General features: G+C 44.3%; 1 pseudogene; it reads left to right on the forward strand.

Annotated features, from left to right (window-relative positions):
• The first annotated feature begins 11,624 nt into the window (after window positions 1–11,624).
• On the forward strand, window positions 11,625–23,495 carry LOC137558561 (transmembrane emp24 domain-containing protein 1 pseudogene; annotated as a pseudogene).
• Window positions 23,496–23,765: the final 270 nt, after the last annotated feature.

The raw sequence follows: 23,765 nt of genomic DNA on the forward strand, positions 1-23,765 counted from the left end.
ATCTGCAAATTTTGATTTGCTTAATATGTTCATCTGCTCTGTTGAATCTTGATTAACATATGTTATTTATATGCAAAATTGTTGTATTTTTACATAACAAAACTTCAATAAAATTCTGTCAAACTAAAATAAATAAATAAAATAAAATAAAGGGCAGCAATTTTTAAAATACCCAATTTATTTAACAACTAGATATTTTTACAATCGACACCAATGGAAATGTATGCTTTTTTTTTGTAACATCTGACTATAGGCTAGTACACACTAGCAATTTTGATTGACCAATGATTGCTCAATTTTACCACCTCCATGTAGTATGACCATTTACCTATATAATCTGCATAGAATTGAAAATCTGTTTGGCCCTCATACTACATGGAGATGGTAAAATTGAGCAATCATTGGTCAATCAAAATTGCTAGTGTATACTAGCCTTTAGTCTTGACATCAGCCAGTCAGTTTTGTGCTTTCATGGTAATAGAAAATGAACTTGTGCAACAGGTGAGAGATTCATGCCGCAGCATAACACAGAGTGGGCAGTTCTCACTTGGAAGATTATTAGCGGCCGTGTACCGCTAATCGCCAAACCGCTAGTGCTTTTTAAACCGCTAGCGCAACATACACAACTATATGGCAGTGATCCCACTGCCGCGATTGTCGCAGATTGTGGGTGATTCCTGATTAGTGGCCACTGCAAAACACATTGGATGTAGCATTTGACTGTGATTCTGAAGCGATCGTGATACAGTGCTTAAAAAGTGATGGTCGCGATCTCTCGGGAATCACAAGAGTGTACAGTGATTTTACTGCGCTTATCGCAGTAAAATCACCTGCACAAAACGCGAGCGCTAGCGTTTTGCATTTACAAGTGTGAATGGGCCATTTAGGTCACCATGTAAATTTTAAACATGCACGGCCCAGGCAGGGACTGGAGAAATGTTTTGTCCCTGGACATTGGCGGGGGGCCGTTAGAACTCCTTTAATCAAGACAGCTCCAACCTTGGACACGGATCAAAACTGAAAAGCCCCCTGTTTAGTCTGGCATTTATGATCACATAACTTTTCCCCTGTACGCACCACTATGTGCTGATCTGAGAAAAGCTTATGTGCTTTGGGTCCTACGGGAGAAAAGCGCTTTACACATGTTTTGTTGCAGGCAGTTTGTAGGTTCTCCCTGTGTTTGTGCTTCCTCCAGGCTCTCCAGCTTCCTCCACCATCCACAAAAACATATTAGTAGTAATTTAATTGGGCCCCTATAATTATGGCAGGGATTATATTGTCAGCTCCTCTGAGTGACTTTTAGTGACATAACTATGGATTCTGTAAAGTGCAGCTGAAGACGTTAGAAATAAATAAATACATAATAATAATAATATTTAAATAATAATACTCCTTTTAATATAAGCTTTACACCGGTATACACTACAAATTGCTCTTCCTCAGTAAAACCTATTCAGTTTACAGTTTATTTGATCACAACAAAGAGAGGAATTAAGAGCAGAAAGAAGACCAAAAATGTATCATTAACATCCTAACACAACTTTTTGAAATCTTTGGTAAAGTTAGTGCCGAGTTCGGCTTGTAAAGATTCCAGCCTGTAAGACCTGATCTGAGGAATGTTTTATTTTGACACTTTGCTTATTCTGAGGGGGTAAATTTATGAAAGACGCTGCAGTCATCATCTCATAAAATGTATCGCTGCTCCCGCTTTGCACTTTCCTGCTCGGCGACAAAAGCGATAAATCTCCCCCATTGTACAGTATTTTGAATATGTAATGTGGTACATTTGCATTCTGGTGAAAGCCGCCGGAATTTCTCTTCTGTAAATCCTACATTTGTCTCTGGAGTTCCGGTTCCAACTTTCCAATCAATCCTCGTGTTGTGAATTTAAAAAAAAAAAAAGAAAAAGAAGAGACGAGAAAGTTTTTTGTTAAGCTTCGGGATGAGAGATACCAACAGCTGGTGTACAGAGAGCACAAACAGTATAGATTGCCTTTCTGACCTCGTGTACAGGAAACTTGTAAGCCATGAATTCCCAGAAAATCCTTTTGTTACACTGTTTGCTGCAACCTGTCGCTCTTTGAGAAGCCAACTGTGTAACATTTGTGGCAGTGGGTTGTATGCCAGAATTAAAAAAAAAATCATAATGAGAAGGAATACCTTATGTATGTGAGCTTTTAACAATAATATAATTTGATTACATTAGTACAGAACATAATACTTCTTAGATCTTTGGAAAGTATTCAGTAATATGTACTATTATTATTGTTATTTTTATTAGTATTATTATTATGCATCTATATAGTGCTGATATGTTCCTGCAGTGTTCAGATTCCTTGAATAAGTCATGGAACTAATTGTGCCTCAAATGGGATTACAGTCTAAAGCCTCTACCATAGTCTAGGGCCAATTTGGAGGGGAGCCAGTTAGTCTTCTAGTATGATTTCTGGGACATGGGAGGACAATAGGATGACCGAGGGGACGCATGAACACATGGGTTTTTGTGAAGCTGGAGTTTTCACCTCTAATATATTGTGCTGTCCAGCCATTATTATTACTATAATAAGTATTATTATGCACTTAAACAAAAACTTAAACGGCATATAGCAGAATGTAGTAAATAATTCAGGATACCAACTTTTACATCAAATATCCTGGTTTCAGCATCGAAAAACACTTCCTAAAACTATATATTGCAGTATATTGGTGCAGCCTTACCCTCTCACTAAGGCAGTAGCTTAGGCTGTTAAAAGTGGACCTGAACTCTCGCACAGGACATAAAAACATAGAAAATGCACCCTGTATGTATTTAGAGAGTTTTGCCTGTCTAATTCCTCCTCATCGGTGGCTAATCACCAGTGTAATTTGATCTCTCAGCTGTGTCAGCTGACTGTCACAGCAGAGAGCTAATTAGTAAACACAGGATGTTAAACCTATGACTGACTCCATGAAAGCAGGAAGTAGACACACTTAAGATTTATTGCAGGATTTGTATCAGCTGTAAAAAAGAAATGTTTTTCTTTAACCACTTAATCCTATCTGGACGGATATATCCGTCCAGATAGGCTGTACTGTTGCCGCTGCCTTCCGTTAGCCCGGAGATCAATGAATGGGTACGAAGTTCCCATTCATTGATCTAAGTCCCAGTATGAAAGACTGACACCGTCAACGAGACGGCTCCGATGTTTAAAAATCCCCCTTCTGCCACATCCACACTTTATTTCCGCTTTGCGGAGGAACTTTCCACATGCAGAAGTGAGCTGTGAGGAGAATCTTGTGGCCAAATAGTAAAATTACATCTGGAAATAAACATTTCCAGATAATGACATTTTTTACTTTTAAAATTAGCCCCTTACCTCCCACACTCCCAGATAGGTACACATCCTTTTTTAAGGAAAAATAAATAAATAAAAAATATACAATAAAAAAATTACATAAATAGTTACATTAAAGAAAACCTGAACTGAAAATGAAAAGTCAAAATAAGCATACACACGTCATACTTACCTTCCATATAATCTACTCCTCAGTGTCTTTCTCCTCTCCCGCGTCCTGTTTGTTCACTGTGATCAAGGGAATTTTACATCCTCCATTTTGAAAATGGCCTCTACCTCATAACAGCTTTCTGGTCAGCACACTGTTAAACTGTAACATCGCCCACTTGAGCCATAGGGAAACATGGACACATCAGTTCTCCTCTCAGCTGTAACTGACAGCAACTGATATTTTACTGAAAGTAACTGATATATTTCAGATCTGACAAAATATTGTCAGAACTGGAAGGGATTATTGTCAGAAGAAAATGGTGAGCTTCTGAGAGGAACTGATGGCAAGGTAACTATGCAATGTTCATTTGACGTTACCTCGTGTGTTTATTTTAAATATTTTTACTCAGTACAGGTTCTCTTTAAGTACTGAACTTTTTTAGTATGTATGTAGTAAAGTATATTACTGTTATTTTTTTTAAAGTATGGGCTTGTAATAAGTGATGGATGCAAAACAATGTAATAGGGACATAATTTAAATGATGTAATAACCTGGACAAATAGGAAAATAAAATACATGGGTTTTAATTACGGTAGCATGTATTATTTTAAAACTATAATGGCAAAAACTGAGAAATAATGCATTTTTTCATTTTTTTTTCTTAATCTTCCTGTTAAAATGGATTTATAATAAAATAATTCTTAGCAAAATCTACCACCCAAAGAAAGCCTAAATGGCGGTCAGGAAAAACAAGATATAGATCATTTGATTGTGATAAGTAGTGATGAAGTTATTGGCGAATGAATGGGAGGTGAAAGTTGCTCGGATGCATAAGGAGAAACGACACTGAAGGCTGAAGTGGTTAAAGGTTTATAAGCTGTTGCTTATCTTTTAGAGCAGAGAGGAAGTTCTGAGTTCAGGTCCGCTTTAACATCTGTTAGACCTGGTATATTTTCTACCTGCATTACAACTGTCAGTAAATGAACATTCCACATAGATCACCTGCCAGTACTAAAGATGCAGCAGTCTGTGATACATTTCAGAAAATAAATCAGGGAGAGGAAAGATTTTACAGTGGGCAAACACTGAGTAAATAATGTATAGATACATTATTGTAAAACCAATAATCAATTACCGGTTGACTAATTATGTTATTTTGACTGCAGTCCCTCTTTAAATAATGTTGACATTTTTCACAGTGCTTTATATAGTCCACTGAAGATTTAAACTCAATTTCCCCTGACAGGAGCTGGCCATCCAATATTGCTCTCACAGTTAAGGCCAAATTTGTTGGTACGCCTTTTAACCTCCATTACATTCTCTGGGATACATTAATGTTTTTGCTATACATTTTTCCCAGCAGCCTCAGCATATTCTCCTCACAGTCCACCTCAGCCTTACTTGCTGTCTGATTTGGCTAACACATGCATAGAGAAATGGATTTTCATGGCTCCGTCCATTGTCCTTGAATGAGGATAAATCCTTAGTTCTGTTTTTTTATCTGCATGGAAAGTGATGATATGTGAAAATATCTGTGAAGTTCATGCAGGTCATGAGATCCAGCCAATGGAAAATAAGGTAGTATTAGCTGGCTGTTATACTTGTGTCAGGCTCATGCGGTACTTGAATGTGAATTCATTACAGTAACATTGAAAAAAATAATAAAATCATACATTTTATATCAATAATTTTAAATAAGTATTTTTAATTAATTAAAGGACAACTATTATTAAAAATTGTAAAATTAAAACTTTTAAAATGTACTTTTGATCCAGAGTAAAATGCAGTATACATTTCTTTGTTCCCCTCTGTTACTGTCACTCACAATAAGTTGTTGAAATCTATCAGATCTGATAGGTTTTGGACTAGAACACTCTAGTCTACACGACAAGCCCTATAGGTACAGAGTAAAGCTGATAACTTTATTATAAATATCAAATGATTAAAACTGGACCCGTCGTGGGTCGTCCTGCTGTGAAGACCCTAAAATAGGTGTTCCAACTCTCTCAAACGAGTCTGTCGGGGTCCAGGCTTATCCCCCTCCACTTCTATAGTGTCAGGAAGTGGGGTGTAGCTATCCCACAGTGGGGGTGAATACTTCACTAGGCGTAGGTGAGGAGTGGAAGGTCTACCCTGAACAATGGTCCTGACATCACACTGTGGGAGGGGTTTCACCACAATATTAGCCATACAGAGCCCCATGATGATCCGTTTGAGAAAAGGAAAAGATTTCTCATGGGAAAGGGATATCAGCTACCGATTGGGATGAAGTTCAATTCTTGGTTACGGTTTCTCTTGAAGTCATGCAGAGCCAGGACCACTAGGAATTTATAGAGGGCCTACAATAACACAAACGCTACCATATTAAAAGGCTATGCTCAATGCAATTTTCTCTACAACAAAAAGTATTTTCAAATATTCAGCTTCAAGTGAACAAGAAGGCACTAATTGCCAATTGCAGCATCTTAGTGAGGCAGGAAGGACCAAGCATAATTTATAAAGCAGGCTGCACACTTGTAAGGCTGGAACCACACTTGCACACTTGGAACCACACACTTTTCTAAAGGCATGTAAATCACAGTAGAAAAATGGTGGAGTTCTGATCCAACATGCGAGTTACCATTGAAAAACATCACATGCTCAATTGTAGGCAAATGTGGTCTCAGCCTTCAAATATGCAGTTTCAGAACAAAGAGAAATGTCATTCAAGCCAGACAAGGAGCCTTTATGAGGCAGCAGTCTGTATCTGTTCACATGTTTTCGCAGGTTTACGTTTCTACACAGGATTTCAGCAGGATTTGGGCACAGGTCCTCTTCCAAGTGATGAGGGCCTGTAACAGCTGTATGCAAGTTGGAATCAATAGTTTCTATATATTTCAGGCTGTATCTAGGCCAGAAACTGACAGCTCTGGATGCACAGATGGCTCACAGAGGCATAAAGCATTGATTTGCACGGTTCCATCCACAGTTCTGAAATGGAAAAAAAAAGACTTTTTCTGACTGATATGAGTACCTTCTGTTTTAAGAGGGAAATGCCTATAAAGAGACAAAAAAAAGATGTCAAATTTGCAGTTTCAGAAAAATGCCAATGAAAAATATTAGGGATAACAGTAAGCACTGGGCCACCTAGATGCTCTTGCAGCTTCTGATGATGCTCAGTGTAGTTTGCTTTCTTAAAACAGGAGGTATTTGGGATAATTGAGCTTTAAGGGAGGGACTGTGGTTTCCCACAATGCACAGCTACTTAATATGCAAATGATATCCTTATGCCCCTAAAGCCAGGCTCACATCCAGAGCTGCTGGTGTATAACAAGCCTATTGCTTATACATTTTACAGACTCACATCAACCCAACATGCAGACAGCCTGTTTCAGACTGTTGGTCCTCCTCAGTGCATGGTAGGGATTGATATGGCTCTGTGGGATAGGGCTTGGACCTGTACAACAGAATACCCAAGCAGCCCAGGACGACCCAAAACTACTAGGAAAGTATAGGGGACTAAGGGTTTGTTCACACCTAGAGCGTTTTTAGGTTTTTTAAGCACCGGCGATTTTGAAAATTGCCCTAAAAGCTCTTGTGCAATGATTCCCTTTGAGAGTGTACACATATGAGCAGTTCGCTTGCAATCCGCTCCAAAAAGCGCTGCCTGTACCATTATGGCTCAATGGAAGGTATAGGGAAAAGCGCTTTGTATAGCGATTTCCCCAGCGCTTTCATGAATAAATGCATGGTATTTATTCATTTCCGGGTGAAAGAGTTCTGATGTCAGGAAGTGAATTTTTTTTTAAAACCAATAATATTATGTTTCTACAGGTTACAGGCCTGCGCAGATCTAATTTTTCAGACCCGCACTCAACCCACATCCGCAGCCCCTCTACCTGCAACCCGCTTTCTGGTGAATCTGGTACCCGCACCCGGCCCGCACCTGCAGACCTGCTACAACCGACCCGCAACCTCATTGAATCATAATGGGTACCGAACCTGACCTGCATTTCGAGTAACCTGCAGGTACTCGCAGGTACTCACAGGTACCCGACCTGATGCCCTGTGCGGGTCTAATTTTTCAGAACTACACTCAACCCGCACCTGCAGCCCCGCTCCCCACACCCGACCCACAACCCACTTTCTGGTGAATATGGTACCAGCACCCGGCCCGCACCCGCAGACCCACTACCCGCACCCGACCCGCAACCTGATATAAATCAAAACAGTACCTGAACCCAACCTGCATTTCAGGTAACTTGAGGGTACCTGACCCAATGCAGGGCTCTACTACAGGTATCCTCTGCCCAGGTGTCTATACACTATTCAACCAAAATGTTGCATTTTCCATTTTTTTTACCCATATAAAAAATGTACAATGCTACAAAACATAAAAAAAGCCTATCAGAAAAATCTAAGGGAAAAGAGGTGCTCTAAAAATATTGTAAAAACACATGACAGGTGTAAGCAGGAAGAGACGTGAAAACACATTTAATTGTATTTATTGTCCCATCCTTCACAATATCTACCTCTGTGGACAAATACATTGACCTATTACCCATGAAAAACAAAGTTAAGAAAAATCAGTGCTGGATCAAGACTCCAGAGTTGATTATAAGCTAATGGTAGGAAAAAGGAGACAAAGTCAAATGACGAAACCAGTTGGGAAGAGCGCTGGTTGTAGAACGTGGTGAGGTTGGTAGCTATCAGCAGTGGAACAGTTTTCTAAGCTGAACCCATACTTTTGTCAGTTTATCAGCTCATTTTATACAATATACTGTAATTACCAGTCTGTAGTTCACTGTGCGAAGCCACTCTTGATTTTGCTCCATGTGCTCTGGTCAATCCTAGACTCGGCCAGAAGTGGGAATGCTGAAAGATCTAAGGTGTGCTCCCCAATAATATGTGTGTTGTGGACTGCATTCTGATCTTCATAGCCGGTGAATTCATACACATAGGTGTGGTGTGGTGTGGTGGATGAAGGCACAAACTGTCTGTCTGTTTGGATAAACCTTTTTTCACCAGTGTAAAGCAAGAGGTTTTGGAGCACTTCTATTTGGATAGACTGTGTGATATTTTTCCTGCAAGCAACGGGTCTTTTGATAGCAGCTAAATTCCACTACTTTGTTAATAGCATGGACTTTGTGTGTTTTTTCAAAAGATGATCAGCATTTGCATTGTATCATCCCAACAGCGTACATATGTATGCGTCGCTGGTGAGTTGGGCGCAGGGTGAGCTGAATGACGGCTCTCCCTGCTGCCACAAAACTCCCCCGCAGCATTAAATACTATTCCCCCTCTGAGCTGTCACAACTAGGAGGGAGATGTAATTCGAATTACCCTTACACAGTCTGCGCAGCATTACATTGCTGCTGTGGGGCGCTTGGTTTTGGTCCCCAGTGGTGAACCCCATGTGCGAAACCACCTGCTTCGTCCCAGCATCCTACATAAAGTATACCTAAGACAAACCTCTGTTTAAAAAAACATACCTACCTAAGAAGAGGGAAGTATCTGAATCCTAAAGATGCTTCCCATGCCATAATCTGGTCCCCCATTGCTGTGCGCAGACCCCCAAAGGAAACCAAAAAGGGATTATCGGTAAAGAAATTAGGGCTGTACTCCTCTTAAGGTACAAGCATGGCCATAGTCATGCAGGTGCAGAGTAGTGAGGTACCAATGTTCTGGAGGGTCTCGGTGAGCAGCAGAAGTGACAAAGAGGACATGAAAAGTCACTACAGGAACCAGAGGATTCCCTCTTCTTAAAGAAATACTATTGATTAATGCATTTTTTTTAAATGCTGTTAGGGCACACATTATCACAACTACTAGGAGCAATTTCCTTCCTCACACTGTTTTGCCTCTCTGCTGTAAAATCCTCTGTCAATTTTAAATATAATAGTGATGGGCTCTTAAAGGGCTAGACCATGTCTAGGGTCCCCTCCGGCCAGTGGCGGCTCCAGCTTCAGATTTTTGGGGGGGTTCAAAGAGGGCACGAGGGCTGGCAGGCCGGGCTTGGTGGGGGGGGAATTTGCGCCGCGGCGAAAAATTGGGCGTGGTCATGATGTCATGTGGGCGGGGCTAACTGTAATGTAGTTGTACCAGCTAACGTAGTTACATGGAAAAAAAATGAAGTAAACGCACATAATGACAGGTAGCCTTTCACCAGTAAATGCACATAAGAATCAGCTTTTCAGCAGTTAATGCACGTAATGACAGACTGCGTTTCTGCAGTAAATGCACATAAGAGCCTGCTTTTCACCAGTTAATGCACGTAATGACAGACAGTTTCCCCATTAAATGCACATAAGAGACAGCTTTTCACCAGTTAATTCACATAATGATAGACTGCGTTTCCGCAGTAAATGCACATAAGGGACAGCTTTTCACCAGTTAATGCACATAATGACAGACTGCGCTTCCGCAGTAAATGCACATAAGGGACAACTTTTCACCAGTTCATGCACATAATGACAGACAGCATTTCCCCAGTAAATGCACATAAGAGACAGCTTTTCACCAGTTAATGCACATGACAGACAGCCTTTCACCAGTTAATGCCCATAAGAGACAGCCTTTCACCAGTTAATGCACATAAGTGACAGCGTTACCCCAGTATAAGTGACAGCGTTATCCCAGTATAAGTGACAGCGTTACCCCAGTAAATGCACATAAGTGACAGCGTTACCCCAGTATAAGTGACAGCGTTACCCCAGTAAATGCACATAAGTGACAGCTTTACCCCAGTATAAGTGACAGCGTTACCCCAGTAAATGTACATAAGTGACAGCGTTACCCCAGTATAAGTGACAGCGTTACACCAGTAAATGCACATAAGTGACAGCGTTACCCCAGTATAAGTGACAGCGTTACCCCAGTATAAGTGACAGCGTTACCCCAGTAAATGCACATAAGTGACAGCGTTACCCCAGTATAAGTGACAGCGTTACCCCAGTAAATGCACATAAGTGACAGCTTTACCCCAGTATAAGTGACAGCGTTACCCCAGTATAAGTGACAGCGTTACACCAGTAAATGCACATAAGTGACAGCGTTACCCCAGTATAAGTGACAGCGTTACCCCAGTATAAGTGACAGCGTTACCCCAGTATAAGTGACAGCGTTACCCCAGTATAAGTGACAGCGTTACCCCAGTATAAGTGACAGCGTTACCCCAGTATAAGTGACAGCGTTACCCCAGTAAATGCACATAAGTGACAGCGTTACCCCAGTATAAGTGACAGCGTTACCCCAGTAAATGCACATAAGTGACAGCGTTACCCCAGTATAAGTGACAGCGTTACCCCAGTAAATGTACATAAGTGACAGCGTTACCCCAGTATAAGTGACAGCGTTACACCAGTATAAGTGACAGCGTTACCCCAGTAAATGCACATAAGTGACAGCGTTACTCCAGTATAAGTGACAGCGTTACCCCAGTAAATGCACATAAGTGACAGCGTTACCCCAGTAAATGCACATAATGTTATACCTGGTCAGGAGGGTGGGGGACTATTTGCAGAGGCTGGGGAGGGGGGCCCCATCATGCCCTCACCTCAGTGGACCCCCCTCCTTTTATGCGCGGCGCCGAGCGGGAGATACAGCTAGCTATAGTCTCCGGGAGTCCGGGCTGCAGCAGACACTAGAGCTTCAGCCGACTGGTCCACTTCTGTCTCCTCCTCAGCAATACCGCTCTGCACGCACTGAATCAGGAAGTAGTGCGAGCGGTATTGCTGAGAAGGAGACAGGAGTGGACCAGGCGGCTGAAGCTCTAGTGTCTGCTGCAGCCCGGACTCCCGGAGACTATAGCTAGCTGTATCTCCCGCTCGGCGCCGCGCATAAAAGGACCCCTCTTTTTATCATTCCCTGAGGTGAGGGAATGATAAGTCTCTCGCCCCACGCTAGAGCGGGTGTTGGAACACCGGCCCTTGATTCAGGGGGGCTTTCTGAGGGGCTTACAGTTTCTCAGCTGGGGCTTCAGCCCCGGCAAGCCCCAGTGTAGCGCCGCCACTGCCTCCGGCACAAGATCCCCCACTGCGCCTGCGCGAGCGGCTCTCAAAGTCACACTGGCATCACCTGGACTGTACTGCACGGGCGCAGTAGTTCTGCACCTGCGCAGTACAGTCCGGGTGACGTCAGCACGACCAGTGAGCCGCATGATGGAGGGCAGGAGAAACCGGCCCGGGAGCCAACCTGGCGAGGTCAGCATCTGCACCGGAGGGGACTGGGAGTCACCGGAGCTGCGACGAGGGCACAGGACGGATGCAGGGGGCTGGAGGAAGCCCCAGGTAAGTGGATTTTTTTATTTTTACGGTGCTCGGACCTTCCTTTAAATTGATAGTGTTCCTTTAAGTATGTTAATTTGATGTTTGCCTCAGGAGTCCTAAGGAGCCTCTTTGTGGCAGCACAGGTGGCATTGCACAGGCATCTGGGAGAAAGGCGTGTTTTGCACCGCACATTGGGGTGCAGCTCACCTATTCAATTTACTTCAGCCACTAGACAGTTAAATCATTTCTCAGAAAACACGGGTCAGCATCTTGCGGAAACCAATTTTCTTACATCAACATATATCTGCCTCTAATTCTGTTGTACAGCTCTGGGGAGCAGCTACAAGATGTGAGCAAAGTGTAAGACTAAATAATGTTATAATGCCCGTTACAGAACTAATTTAAAATCTAAGGCCCGAGTTGATTTTAATAACCTATTTATGAACGTGAGTATAAAATATCTGGGAAATATAGCACTTGGTAATGCAGTTATTAAGGGAATGGTGGGAAACAACGCCAACTTGTAAAGTATATGTGCCGGTAATTATTAAAGACAGGCACAAACAAGTATTTGTGGAATTGTCAGCAAATTAGAGACGGAAAGTGTTCACACTTCGCTTCCGAACATGCTTGTTGCTTATGTTTATTAATGTGTTCTTTTAGTTCATGCCATCATCACATGGTTTATTAATATCTCAGTGCAAATAACAACGAAACAATTGTTTTACTATTGTGTGGTAATAAAACAGCCTCCATGGGTCATACAAGCCTCAGCTTACATAGATTACTTGTATCATCACTTGTGTGGTGTGAACGAGCTCAGGCACATTGTTAGGGTTTATTTGTTTGTTTTTTTCTTCCGTTCAGTCAGACCTGAGCAATCCTGACCAATGAAAGCTGGGCATCTAAGAGGCACATTGAAGGGAACCTGACATGAGAGACATATGGTAGCTGCCATATTTGTTTCCTTTTAAGGAATACCACCTATTAGGGACGGTCGGAAATGGCAATTTCCACCAATGCCGATTACCAATTCCGCGGATTTCCGTTTTTCGATTCTGTTTTCCGATTTCCCAGAAGTTTTTTTCTTTGGGTCATTTTTTGCATTCCCTAATTTGCTAAATACTCCCCAGTTGACTCTGCACTCTCCGAGTGGTCCAGTGCTTTCCAAATTCTGTGATAGGGCTAAAATGACAGAGTTGTGGTAATGCAGTATTTCTGCAGAAATCCATTTTTCGGTTTCCAAGGAGTCTTTTCCTGGTCATCTTTAGCATTCTCTGATTGGATTCTGTGTATGGCCTTCTCTGGCTGCTGCTGCCGGGCATAGTAACAAGGATCAGGCAACCTCAAGACTCCGAGCTGACCTTCCTGCTGATGGCTGGGAAACAGGAGTGCTCCTACCTGACAGCTTCTATGGCTGCATGGTGGTGGAATACCAGGCGATTGGTGGAGCTGGCCCGGATTTTTCAGTCACTATTTTTTCAGGAGCCCTCTTGGTTGTTAAAAGGAGGAGGTTGGACAGGGTTTGTACTGTGGAGCCCACAGAAGCTGGAGATTACATGGTTTGCTTTGACAGCTCGTTCAGAACCATTTCTGAGAAGTTGGCGTGTTTTTTGTAACTACCTTTGACACTTTGCAAGCGGATGAGGAGTCAGATAGCTTGGCCGATACTGTAGAACCTTACCTGATGAACTTCTAGATATAAAGATAGAGGACAACAAGGAGTCCATCGACAACATGAGGTCCAGGCTGGAGTGCAGCATTAAGATCCAGAGCATCAGGTCACCTGAGGAAGGCATGGATACACCGAAACACGTTGCGACGTCACTAGCACACAATTGCACCAGGCAGGGTGCCCAGGGTCACTTCACCACCTGGACAACCACTGCTGCTGGCCACTGCAGTTCACAGGGTGCTCATCTGCTGGACAACTACTACTACTTTATGCCTGCTTTTTTAATTATTAAACGATATCACAGTAGGGAGCGCGCCTCTCCCTTTTTGCTTTGTCCGGATCAGCAGGACAGTCAGACACTGTACATTGTTTAAAGGAAATACATATGTCAGCCTCCATATCTCTCTCGCTTCAGGTGTGCTAAAGTGTAACTGTCGGGCACAAAATCAATTCTTTATTTTTATCTGGTAAACAAGTAATAAGGATGCTAACCAGGCAATCCAAAAGTTAAAATCTCTATTACTTTTCTTGTTTATAAATGATCATTCCCCAGTTTACCTGACTCTTATTTGGTACACACAAAGGAAGTTGCAGGGCATGCTGGGTTGTCATTTTTTGCTTCTGTACTTTAGTTAAGTCTGAGGGAAAATAAAGAAGCAAAAAAAGACAACCCAGCATGCCCGGCAACTTCCTTTGTGCGGCAACGTACCAAATAAGAGTCAGGTAAACTGTGTACCAGATAAAACTAAAGAATTGATTTTCGATTTTATGCCTGACAGTTACACTTTAATTAATGGAGCTTACTTTCAATGAAAGCAGCATGTGAAGATAATCATTTGATACACAGTTAGTTATTTCTTCGGTTGAGTCATTGATGTTAAAGTCCGAGTCCAGATTTGTGGTTTTTTTATTCATATTGTTTAGCATATATCATTGTTTGTAATGCCCAAAGTTTTATGTATTGCTCATAATTAGTGTTGGGCGAACAGTGTTCGCCACTGTTCGGGTTCTGCAGAACATCACCCTGTTCGGGTGATGTTCGAGTTTGGCCGAACACCTGACGGTGCTCGGCCAAACCGTTCGGCCACATGGCCGAACTAAGAGCGCATGGCCGAACGTTCCCTGAACGTTCGGCTAGCGCTGTGATTGGCCGAACGGGTCACGTGGTTCGAGCCCGAACGCGCTCTGATTGGCCGAACGGTCATGTGGTTCGGGTAAATAAATACCCGAACCACGTCATATCTCCGCCATTTCTCTGTGGGTTTAGCTTTGGGTAGGCAGGCAGGGTAGTTCGCTCTCCAGCCACGCTAGCCAGGGTCCCCCCCAGTCATTGTGTGTCGCTGCTGGGAACAGTAGTACACCGCTCGCTCAGCCACACTATATATATAGCATTGTTTACTGCCACTGTGTACCTCGCTCAGCCACGCTATATATAGCATTGTGTTTTCTGACACTCTGTGTACACGGCTTAGCCTGGCTATATAGCATTGTGTGTACTGCCACTGTGCACCTCGCTCAGCCACGCTATATATAGCATTGTGTTTTCTGACACTCTGTGTACACGGCTTAGCCTGACTATATAGCATTGTGTGTACTGCCACTGTGCACCTCGCTCAGCCACGCTATATATAGCATTGTGTTTTCTGACACTCTGTGTACACGGCTTAGCCTGACTATATAGCATTGTGTGTACTGCCACTGTGCACCTCGCTCAGCCATGCTATATATAGCATTGTGTTTACTGCTACTCTGTGTACACCGCTCAGCCAAACTATATACCATTGATTACTGACACTCTGTGTACACCGCTCAGCCAGACTATATACCATTGTTTACTGACACTCTGTGTACACCGCTCAGCCAGACTATATACCATTGTTTACTGACACTCTGTGTACACCGCTCAGCCAGACTATATACCATTGTTTACTGACACTCTGTGTACACCGCTCAGCCAGACTATATACCATTGTTTACTGACACTCTGTGTACACCGCTCAGCCAGACTATATACCATTGTTTACTGACACTCTGTGTACACCGCTCAGCCAGACTATATACCATTGTTTACTGACACTCTGTGTACACCGCTCAGCCAGACTATATACCATTGTTTACTGACACTCTGTGTACACCGCTCAGCCAGACTATATACCATTGTTTACTGACACTCTGTGTACACCGCTCAGCCAGACTATATTGCATTGTTTACTGACACTCTGTGTACACCGCTCAGCCAGACTATATACCATTGTTTACTGACACTCTGTGTACACTGCTCAGCCAGACTATATACCATTGTTTACTGACACTCTGTGTACACCGCTCAGCCAGACTATATACCATTGTTTACTGACACTCTGTGTACACTGCTCAGCCAGACTATATACCATTGTTTACTGCCACTCTGATTCTGCTGGGAACAGTAGTACCACGCTCGCTCAGCCAGACTATATAGCATTGTGTTTACTGCCACTCTGTGTACACCGCTCAGCCACACTATATAGCATTGCGTACTCTGCCAGTCAGTGTGTATATTGCTGGGATCAGTAATACTCCACTCACCGTCAACCACTATATGAGCTCAACATGAGTTCCCCAGAGACCTCCGCTGTGAGCAGCACTCCCAACAACAGCAACAGCCAACGCCCCACGCAAGCTATAACATCCACCCCAGCAGCCAGTGGTCAGCAGCAGCCCTCCCCGGAGGAGAACGTTGTGTCCATCGGTCCATCGCCAGAGCGATTAATGAGGGCTGCCATTGAGGAGATGATGGGGCCTGATGTGGAGGAGGAGGTCTGGCTCAGGCCAGCATCCCAAGTTAATGTTGAGGACGATGAGGGGTCTGTGTCTGGGGATGTTGGGGTGGCAGAGGTGGTGGGTGGGTCAGACTCAGGAGAAGAGTTGTATGATGAGGATGATGATCGGGACCATCTGTATGTGCCTCAGAGTCCGACCCCGGAAAACATGTTGTATCGTGTGTTTAGGTACTAAAATCTGCGTTCCCTCCCAGTAGTGTTGGGCGAACAGTGTTTGCCACTGTTCGGGTTCTGCAGAACATCACCCTGTTCGGGGTGACTATATAGCAGACTATATAGCATTGTGTTTAATGCCACTCTGTGTACACGGCTCAGCCACACTATATAGCATTGTGTTTACTTCCACTCTGTGTCTGCTGGGAACAGTAGTACACCGCTCACCCGCCACTGTATAGCATTGTGCTCTGTGTCGCTGCTGACAATAGTGGTACACCGCTCACCCACCACTGTATAGCATTTCTGTACTGCCACTGTACTGCTGCCAGTCAGCGTGTACTTTAAGGATAAGTGAAATGAGGAAGAAATCCGGTGAAAGAGGGAGGGGCAAGGGAAGAGGTGTTTCCCCTGACGGTTCACGTACAGGCCACAGGGGAGCACCCAAGAAAACCCACTCAATACCGCCCATGTTGTCCAGGACAACAACCCTCACAGATCCAAAAGAACAGGACCAGATAATTGCTTGGATGACCTCTCAAGCGTCCAGCAGTGGGTTAAGAAGCACCAGCACATCACGCACGAGGTCCGAGTCCTCAGCCAGTTACAAGGAGCCAGTGGGCACAAAGCTGACACAACCGGCAGCGACACCACGCACACAACTGCCAGATAACCAGACGACGTTGGAGTGAGCTGCGCAGAGGTTGTTCTGGGGAGCTCTACTCCACGGCGGCGGCCCCCCACAATGACATATGACGAGTTTGAGGAGATGGAAGAGGAGGGTATTGACAATGTGGACATAGACCCAGATTTTGTTTGTGAACGAGAACATCACCGTCGTAGCAGCAGCACAGATGAGTCTGTTGAGGAACCCACTGCTGCACGAGTTCGCCTTGTGCCACAAGGTAGGCGGCGCGCAATTTCAGGCACCGCAAGCATGGAAGTTCAAGTGAGAGGCAAAAGAGGCGCAAACAGAAATCGCCAGCAAGGCAGGTGCTCCAAAGTCTGGGCTTTCTTTGAAGACTGCACTGAGGATGTTACCATGGCGATTTGCAAGGTGTGCAAGACCCGCCTGAGCAGGGGGAAAAGTATTAACAACCTCTCCACCACCAGCATGAGCCGCCACATTCTATCCAAACATCCCACTCTGTGGGCAAACGCGGCAGGACAGGGTACCACCAGCAACACTGCCTCCCTTGGGTTCACCAGACTCACCACCAGACCCGCCTCAGCAGCAGCAGTAGCCCAGCCATTGCGTGGTTCACAACATTCACAAACATCAGATGATGCTGACACTGTCACTTTCCGGACTAGTGCTCTTGAGGTCTCCCAGTGTTCATCAAACACAACAACCAACAGCCCTTCGGTGTGCAGCCCTACGGTTGAGTTGTCTGTCTCTGAGATGTTTGAGCGCAAGAGGAAATTGCCAGCAAATGACCCCCGGGCCGTGGCAGTAACAGCCAGCCAGCATAGCCAAGGTTCTGGCCTGCGAAATGCTGCCATATCGAGTGGTGGAGACAAACAGCTTCAAGGGCATGATGTCAGTGGCCATCCCACGTTACGTGGTTCCCAGCCGCTACCACTTTGCGCGCTCTGCAGTGCCTGAGTTGCATGAGCACGTGGTCAGCTAAATAACCCGAAGCTTGAAGAATGCCGTTGCCTGCAAGGTTCACCTCACCACTGACACCTGGACGAGTGCGTTCGGCCAGGGTCGATACATCTCCCTTACCGCGCACTGGGTGAACCTTGTGGAGCCTGGCAGCGATTCCTCACCTGCTACGGCGCGGATGTTGCCCACGCCGCAAACAGCTGCACCGCCGTCCCTCCCACTGGATAACAACAGCAGCACCTACCTCTCTGACTCCTTCTCCTCCAACGCATCTCAAAGCTGTACCTCATCCGGAAACGCTAACCCAGCACCAGCAGCAGTAGGATCGTGGAAGCAGTGCAGCACAGCTGTTGGCATGCGTCAGCAAGCGTTGCTGAAGCTGATCTGCCTTGGGGATAAGCAGCACACAGGGGAGGAAATTTGGAGGGGAATAAAGGAACAGACGGATTTGTGGCTGGCACCGCTGGACCTGAAACCGGGCATGAAGCTAGACACCTGGCACGAACTGGCAATGTACGCAATAGAGGTGCTGGCTTGCCCGGCAGCCAGCGTTATGTCGGAACGCTGTTTCAGTGCTGCCGGAGGCATCGTCACAGATCGGCGTATCCGCCTCTCCACAGAAAATGCAGACCGTCTGACTCAAATTAAAATGAATCAATCCTGGATTGGAAACGACTACGCAACACTCCAGGACCCCAACCAAGTAACATGACCAATGAACATCTGGGATGGTTTAGCGTATCCAGTCCCTGTTTATTGAACCTCTCATCTGTATTACATTTATGACTGCATGGCGGCAAAAAGCATTGCTGCTATATCCGCACGCTTTTTGTCCTCATGCAAGGCCTGGGTTGTTGTGTCTCAAAAAGCATGGCCTTCTTCTCCTCCTGCGCCTGCTCCTGTTCCATCACGTGTGCTGCTGCTGCTGGGTTAGCGTTGCCGCCCGGTCCCTGTTTATTGAACCTCTTATCTTTATTACATTTATGACTGCATGCATGGCGGTAAAAAGCATGCTATCCGCACGCTTTTTGTCCTCATGCAAGGCCTGGGTTGTTGTGTCTCACAAAGCGTGGCCTTCTCCTCCTGCGCCTCCTCTTGTTCCATCACGTGTGCTGCTGCTGCTGCTGCTGGGTTAGCGTTGCCGGTCCCTGTTTATGGAACCTCTTATCTTTATTACATTTATGACTGCATGGCGGTACAAAGCATGCTATCCGCACGCTTTTTGTCCTCACGCAAGGCCTGGGTTGTTGTGTCTCACAAAGCGTGGCCTTCTCCTCCTGCGCCTCCTCCTGTTCCATCACGTGTGCTGCTGCTGCTGCTGCTGGGTTAGCGTTGCCGGTCCCTGTTTATGGAACCTCTTATCTTTATTACATTTATGAGTGCATGACGGTACAAAGCATGCTATCCGCACGCTTCTTGTCCTCATGCAAGGCCTGGGTTGTTGTGTCTCACAAAGCGTGGCCTTCTCCTCCTGCGCCTCCTCCTGTTCCATCACGTCTGCTGCTGCTGGGTTAGCGTTGCCGCGTGGTCCCTGTTTATTGAACCACTTATCTTTATTACATTTATGACTGCATGGCGGTACAAAGCATGCTATCCGCACGCTTCTTGTCCTCATGCAAGGCCTGGGTTGTTGTGTCTCACAAAGCGTGGCCTTCTCCTCCTGCGCCTCCTCCTGTTCCATCACGTCTGCTGCTGCTGGGTTAGCGTTGCCGCGTGGTCCCTGTTTATTGAACCACTTATCTTTATTACATTTATGACTGCATGGCGGTACAAAGCATGCTATCCGCACGCTTCTTGTCCTCATGCAAGGCCTGGGTTGTTGTGTCTCAAAGCGTGGCCTTCTCCTCCTGCGCCACCCTCCTCCTGTTCCATCACGTGTGCTGCTACTGGGTTAGCGTTACCGGTCCCTTTTCCTGGAACCTCTTATATGTATTACATTTATGACTGCATGCCGACAAAAAGCATGTTACCTGTGCAAAGAAAACAGACATTTCCCGCATTTAAAAGACAGTTTTCCCTTTGAAACTTTAAAATCGATTTTCTCAAAAACTATAAGCTCTTTTTGCTAATTTTTTTTCCCTCTTGTACCCACTCCCAAGGTGCACATACCCTGTAAATTTGGGGTATGTAGCATGTAAGGAGGCTTTACAAAGCACAAAAGTTCGGGTCCCCATTGACTTCCATTATGTTCGGAGTTCGGGTCGAACACCCGAACATCGCGGCCATGTTCGGCCTATTCGGCCCGAACCCTAACATCTAGATGTTCGCCCAACACTACTCATAATGCATTTCTTTCACATTCATTTTTTATTACCTGTCTGGGTTTGCAAAACTGTCTTACTGAGTGAATTTCAGATAATATTTGGTTAGACTGAGCAGCTTGTCAGGGCCAGAAATCTCTGAGAAGAATGCAGCATAAAGGTAGGCTTGTCTGTGGAGCAAGAAGTAATGATTTTAATAGCATTGCATTCTTTTTTGCATGCATATGCAAATTTGTACCTGCACTTTTTTGCACTTTAAATTTGGACGGCAGGTCTGGGGTTTTTTTTTGTGTGCGCTGTGCAATTCATGCTTCAATACATCAATGGGAACAATGCGTCACTGAGAACACTGTGATTTCTTACCTTAATTAGAAGCATTTTCATATAAATAAACTTCAGTGATATTCATGGAAAAATCACAATGAGAAAGTTTCCAAACAAAAGCATGTAAAAATTGCAAAAACGGACACAAAAAGTTTTTACAAAAAAGAATATAAAGATCATAAAGCAATCGATTGAGGTCCGCACAATCTTGAAGTCGTTTTCAAGTCTTTATTAAACAAAATTAAAACATAATGCTATCAGCAGCAACAGTCAGCTGTTTCGGGCTCCTGCCCTTTATCAAGCCGCCCAGCATTAACCACATATAGCATGACATGCACTATATATACAAGTGAACAACCAATCACTAAACAGAAAGTCAAGAGCGGACCTGATGGGGAACTTCTCATTATTATGCACGGAGCTCATCACCTGACTACTCCTAAACATCTTATTGGTTATCACCCCTTTAACAAAATTGCAATTGTAAACATAAGGAAATTTGGCGGATCGAACTTCCAGATCAACCCACAGCATAAATCATTCTATAGTGGTGTATACCTGCATAACATAACCACGGTCCGCTCTCCCGCAGACACCACCGATCACCCACGCCGCAGGGATGAGCCGCACACAGCATCCGAGCGGCGAACAGGGCCACGCCCCTCCATGACCACAACTAGTGTGTTGCCACCAGCCAATGGAGCGGTGCGTAACGGCCTGCCCCAAACCGTGACGTCAGCGCGTCTCATCACCTAGGAGACGCTTGTAAACATCAACCAGGGCCAATAGGAATAAAAGCTGCATGAAACTCACCACCTCCGGCGGCGCAGGAGATCGGGGGCGCCCGCAGGAATAAATGACATAATCTGTAAAAGTAAAAACAAAAGATATCAAAAACGACATAAGGAACATTTAAATAACACTAATAATAAATACTACTATAGATTGAAATTGAGGTCATAATCTTTATTCAGACCCGTTCTGCCAGTGTCTAACTCACGTATCCACCTGGCTTCAGTTTTTAACAATAATCTTTCTCTGTCACCTCCCCTAACAGTACGGGGGACCCCCTCAATCACCATTACCCGCAATTGGCTAACATTGTGTCTAGCAAGTGTAAAATGTTCCGATACCGCCTGATCCATACATTTATTACGTATGGCTGACTTATGCGACGACATTCGTTTCTTAAGGCTCTGGGTAGTCTCACCCACATAACATTTGCCACACGGGCATTTAATCATGTACACTACCCAACTTGAGTCACAGGTAAATCTACCCCGTACTTTATATTGATTGCCTCTGGCTGGGTGATTGAAGGTATCCCCTTTAATAATACTGTTACAGAGGTGACAGGACAAACAAGGAAATGTACCACACGGACCTCTGATACCCCTGCGTGAACTAACATCAGAGTGTACTAATTTACTTCTCAGGGAGGGTGCTCTCTTATAAGAGAATAGTGGAAATTGATTAAATTCTCTAATAGCTGGGAGGGAATCACTTAAAATATTCCAGTTACGACGTATACACTTTTCAACCTCATTGCTGATGGTACTGTAGGTGGAAACAAAAGCCACCCTACCATCAGCACGTTGTCTCTTTTTATCACGATTTGGTCTTTTGCATTTGTTAAGCTGCTCTGTCAGAATGTTCTCAGGGTATCCACGGTTTTTAAAGCGATCAACCATATCTAGCAGACTCCTAGACTTGTTCTCCTCCTCCCCCACTATTCTATCAATTCTTTGAAATTGGCCACCTGGAATATTATACACTGTATGTCTCGGGTGGAAACTCTGAAAGTGAAGGATAGAATTCCGATCGGTTTCTTTTCTGAACAGATCGGTTACCAATCTGCCATCTCGCCTTGACACCATAGTGTCTAAATAGGAAATCCTATCCAAATCAAAATTGATGGTAAGTCTGATGGCAGCACATCTAATATGGAGGGAGTTGATGAATTCGACCAGAGTCGAGTGCGGCCCCGCCCACACGCAAAAAACGTCATCGATGTAACGCCACCAACACTTGGCGTATTTTTGAAACACCGATGACGTATACACAAATGCCTCTTCATAGAGGCCCATAAATAAATTAGCGTAGGTCGGGGCCACACTCGAACCCATCGCCGTCCCCCTGCGCTGTAAGAAAAAGCTGCCATCAAAATAGAAATAATTGTCCCGTAGGATAATATTCAAAAGTTTTAATAAAAATGATCTTTGTGAGGTGTCAAAGTCCGAGTAGGCAAAAAGATAATGTTCGATCGCCTCCACACCCCCATCATGTGGGATGGAGGTGTAGAGGCTCTCGACATCTAATGTTACCAGGAGCCAATCTTCTCCCACACTTCCCAAACCATGCAGAGAATCAAGAAACATACCCGTGTCCTTAATATATGATGGTAAACTAACAACAAAAGGCTGAAGGATTCGATCAAGAAATTGGGCCAAAGGAGAAAAAACAGAATTCACGGCAGCAACTATTGGCCTACCTGGAGGGCGCAACACATTTTTATGAATTTTAGGCAGGGTGTATAAAAAAGGTGTTAACGGGTGTAAATTAATCAAAAATTGTCGAAGATCATTACCAATAATACCCTGTCTATGTGACTCGACAACAAGGGTTTCGATTTTCTGCATGATCTGGGGCAGGGGATTCCCCCCAAGTCTCTCGTACACCTCCTCATTATTAAGTTGGGAATAAACTTCTTCCTTATAGTAATCAAGATCTAAGATAACCACCGCTCCTCCCTTATCGGCTGGTCTAATGATTATGCTATCATTCTCTTCTAATTTCCTAAGGGCCTCCCTCTCAACCTTGTTAAGATTATGTTTCACATGATATTGTCCTGCTCTAACTGTGCTTTCAACTGCCTTTAGATCTCTAGAGACTCGTTTAATAAAAAGGTCAATGGCTGGATGACTGTTAGGATTAAATGCACTTTTATTTCTCAATCCCAAGCCCTGTAATGTAAGACGACCTTCTTGTTCAGAACCAGAAAAAGTAGGTCTGAAATCAGGTCGTGGAGTCCCAAAAAAGTGTTTAAGTTTTAAAGTTCTAAAAAAGCCATGCAGTTCCATATCTAATGTGAAAAAATCTGGAAAGTTGGTCGGGCAAAATGAGAGTCCGTATTCCAAAATCCTTGTCTCCAAGGGGGTCAAAACGTGGTGTGAGATGTTAACAACAAGGGAT

The sequence above is a fragment of the Hyperolius riggenbachi genome, chromosome 1, assembly GCF_040937935.1.
Source record: "Hyperolius riggenbachi isolate aHypRig1 chromosome 1, aHypRig1.pri, whole genome shotgun sequence".
NCBI lineage: Eukaryota > Metazoa > Chordata > Amphibia > Anura > Hyperoliidae > Hyperolius > Hyperolius riggenbachi.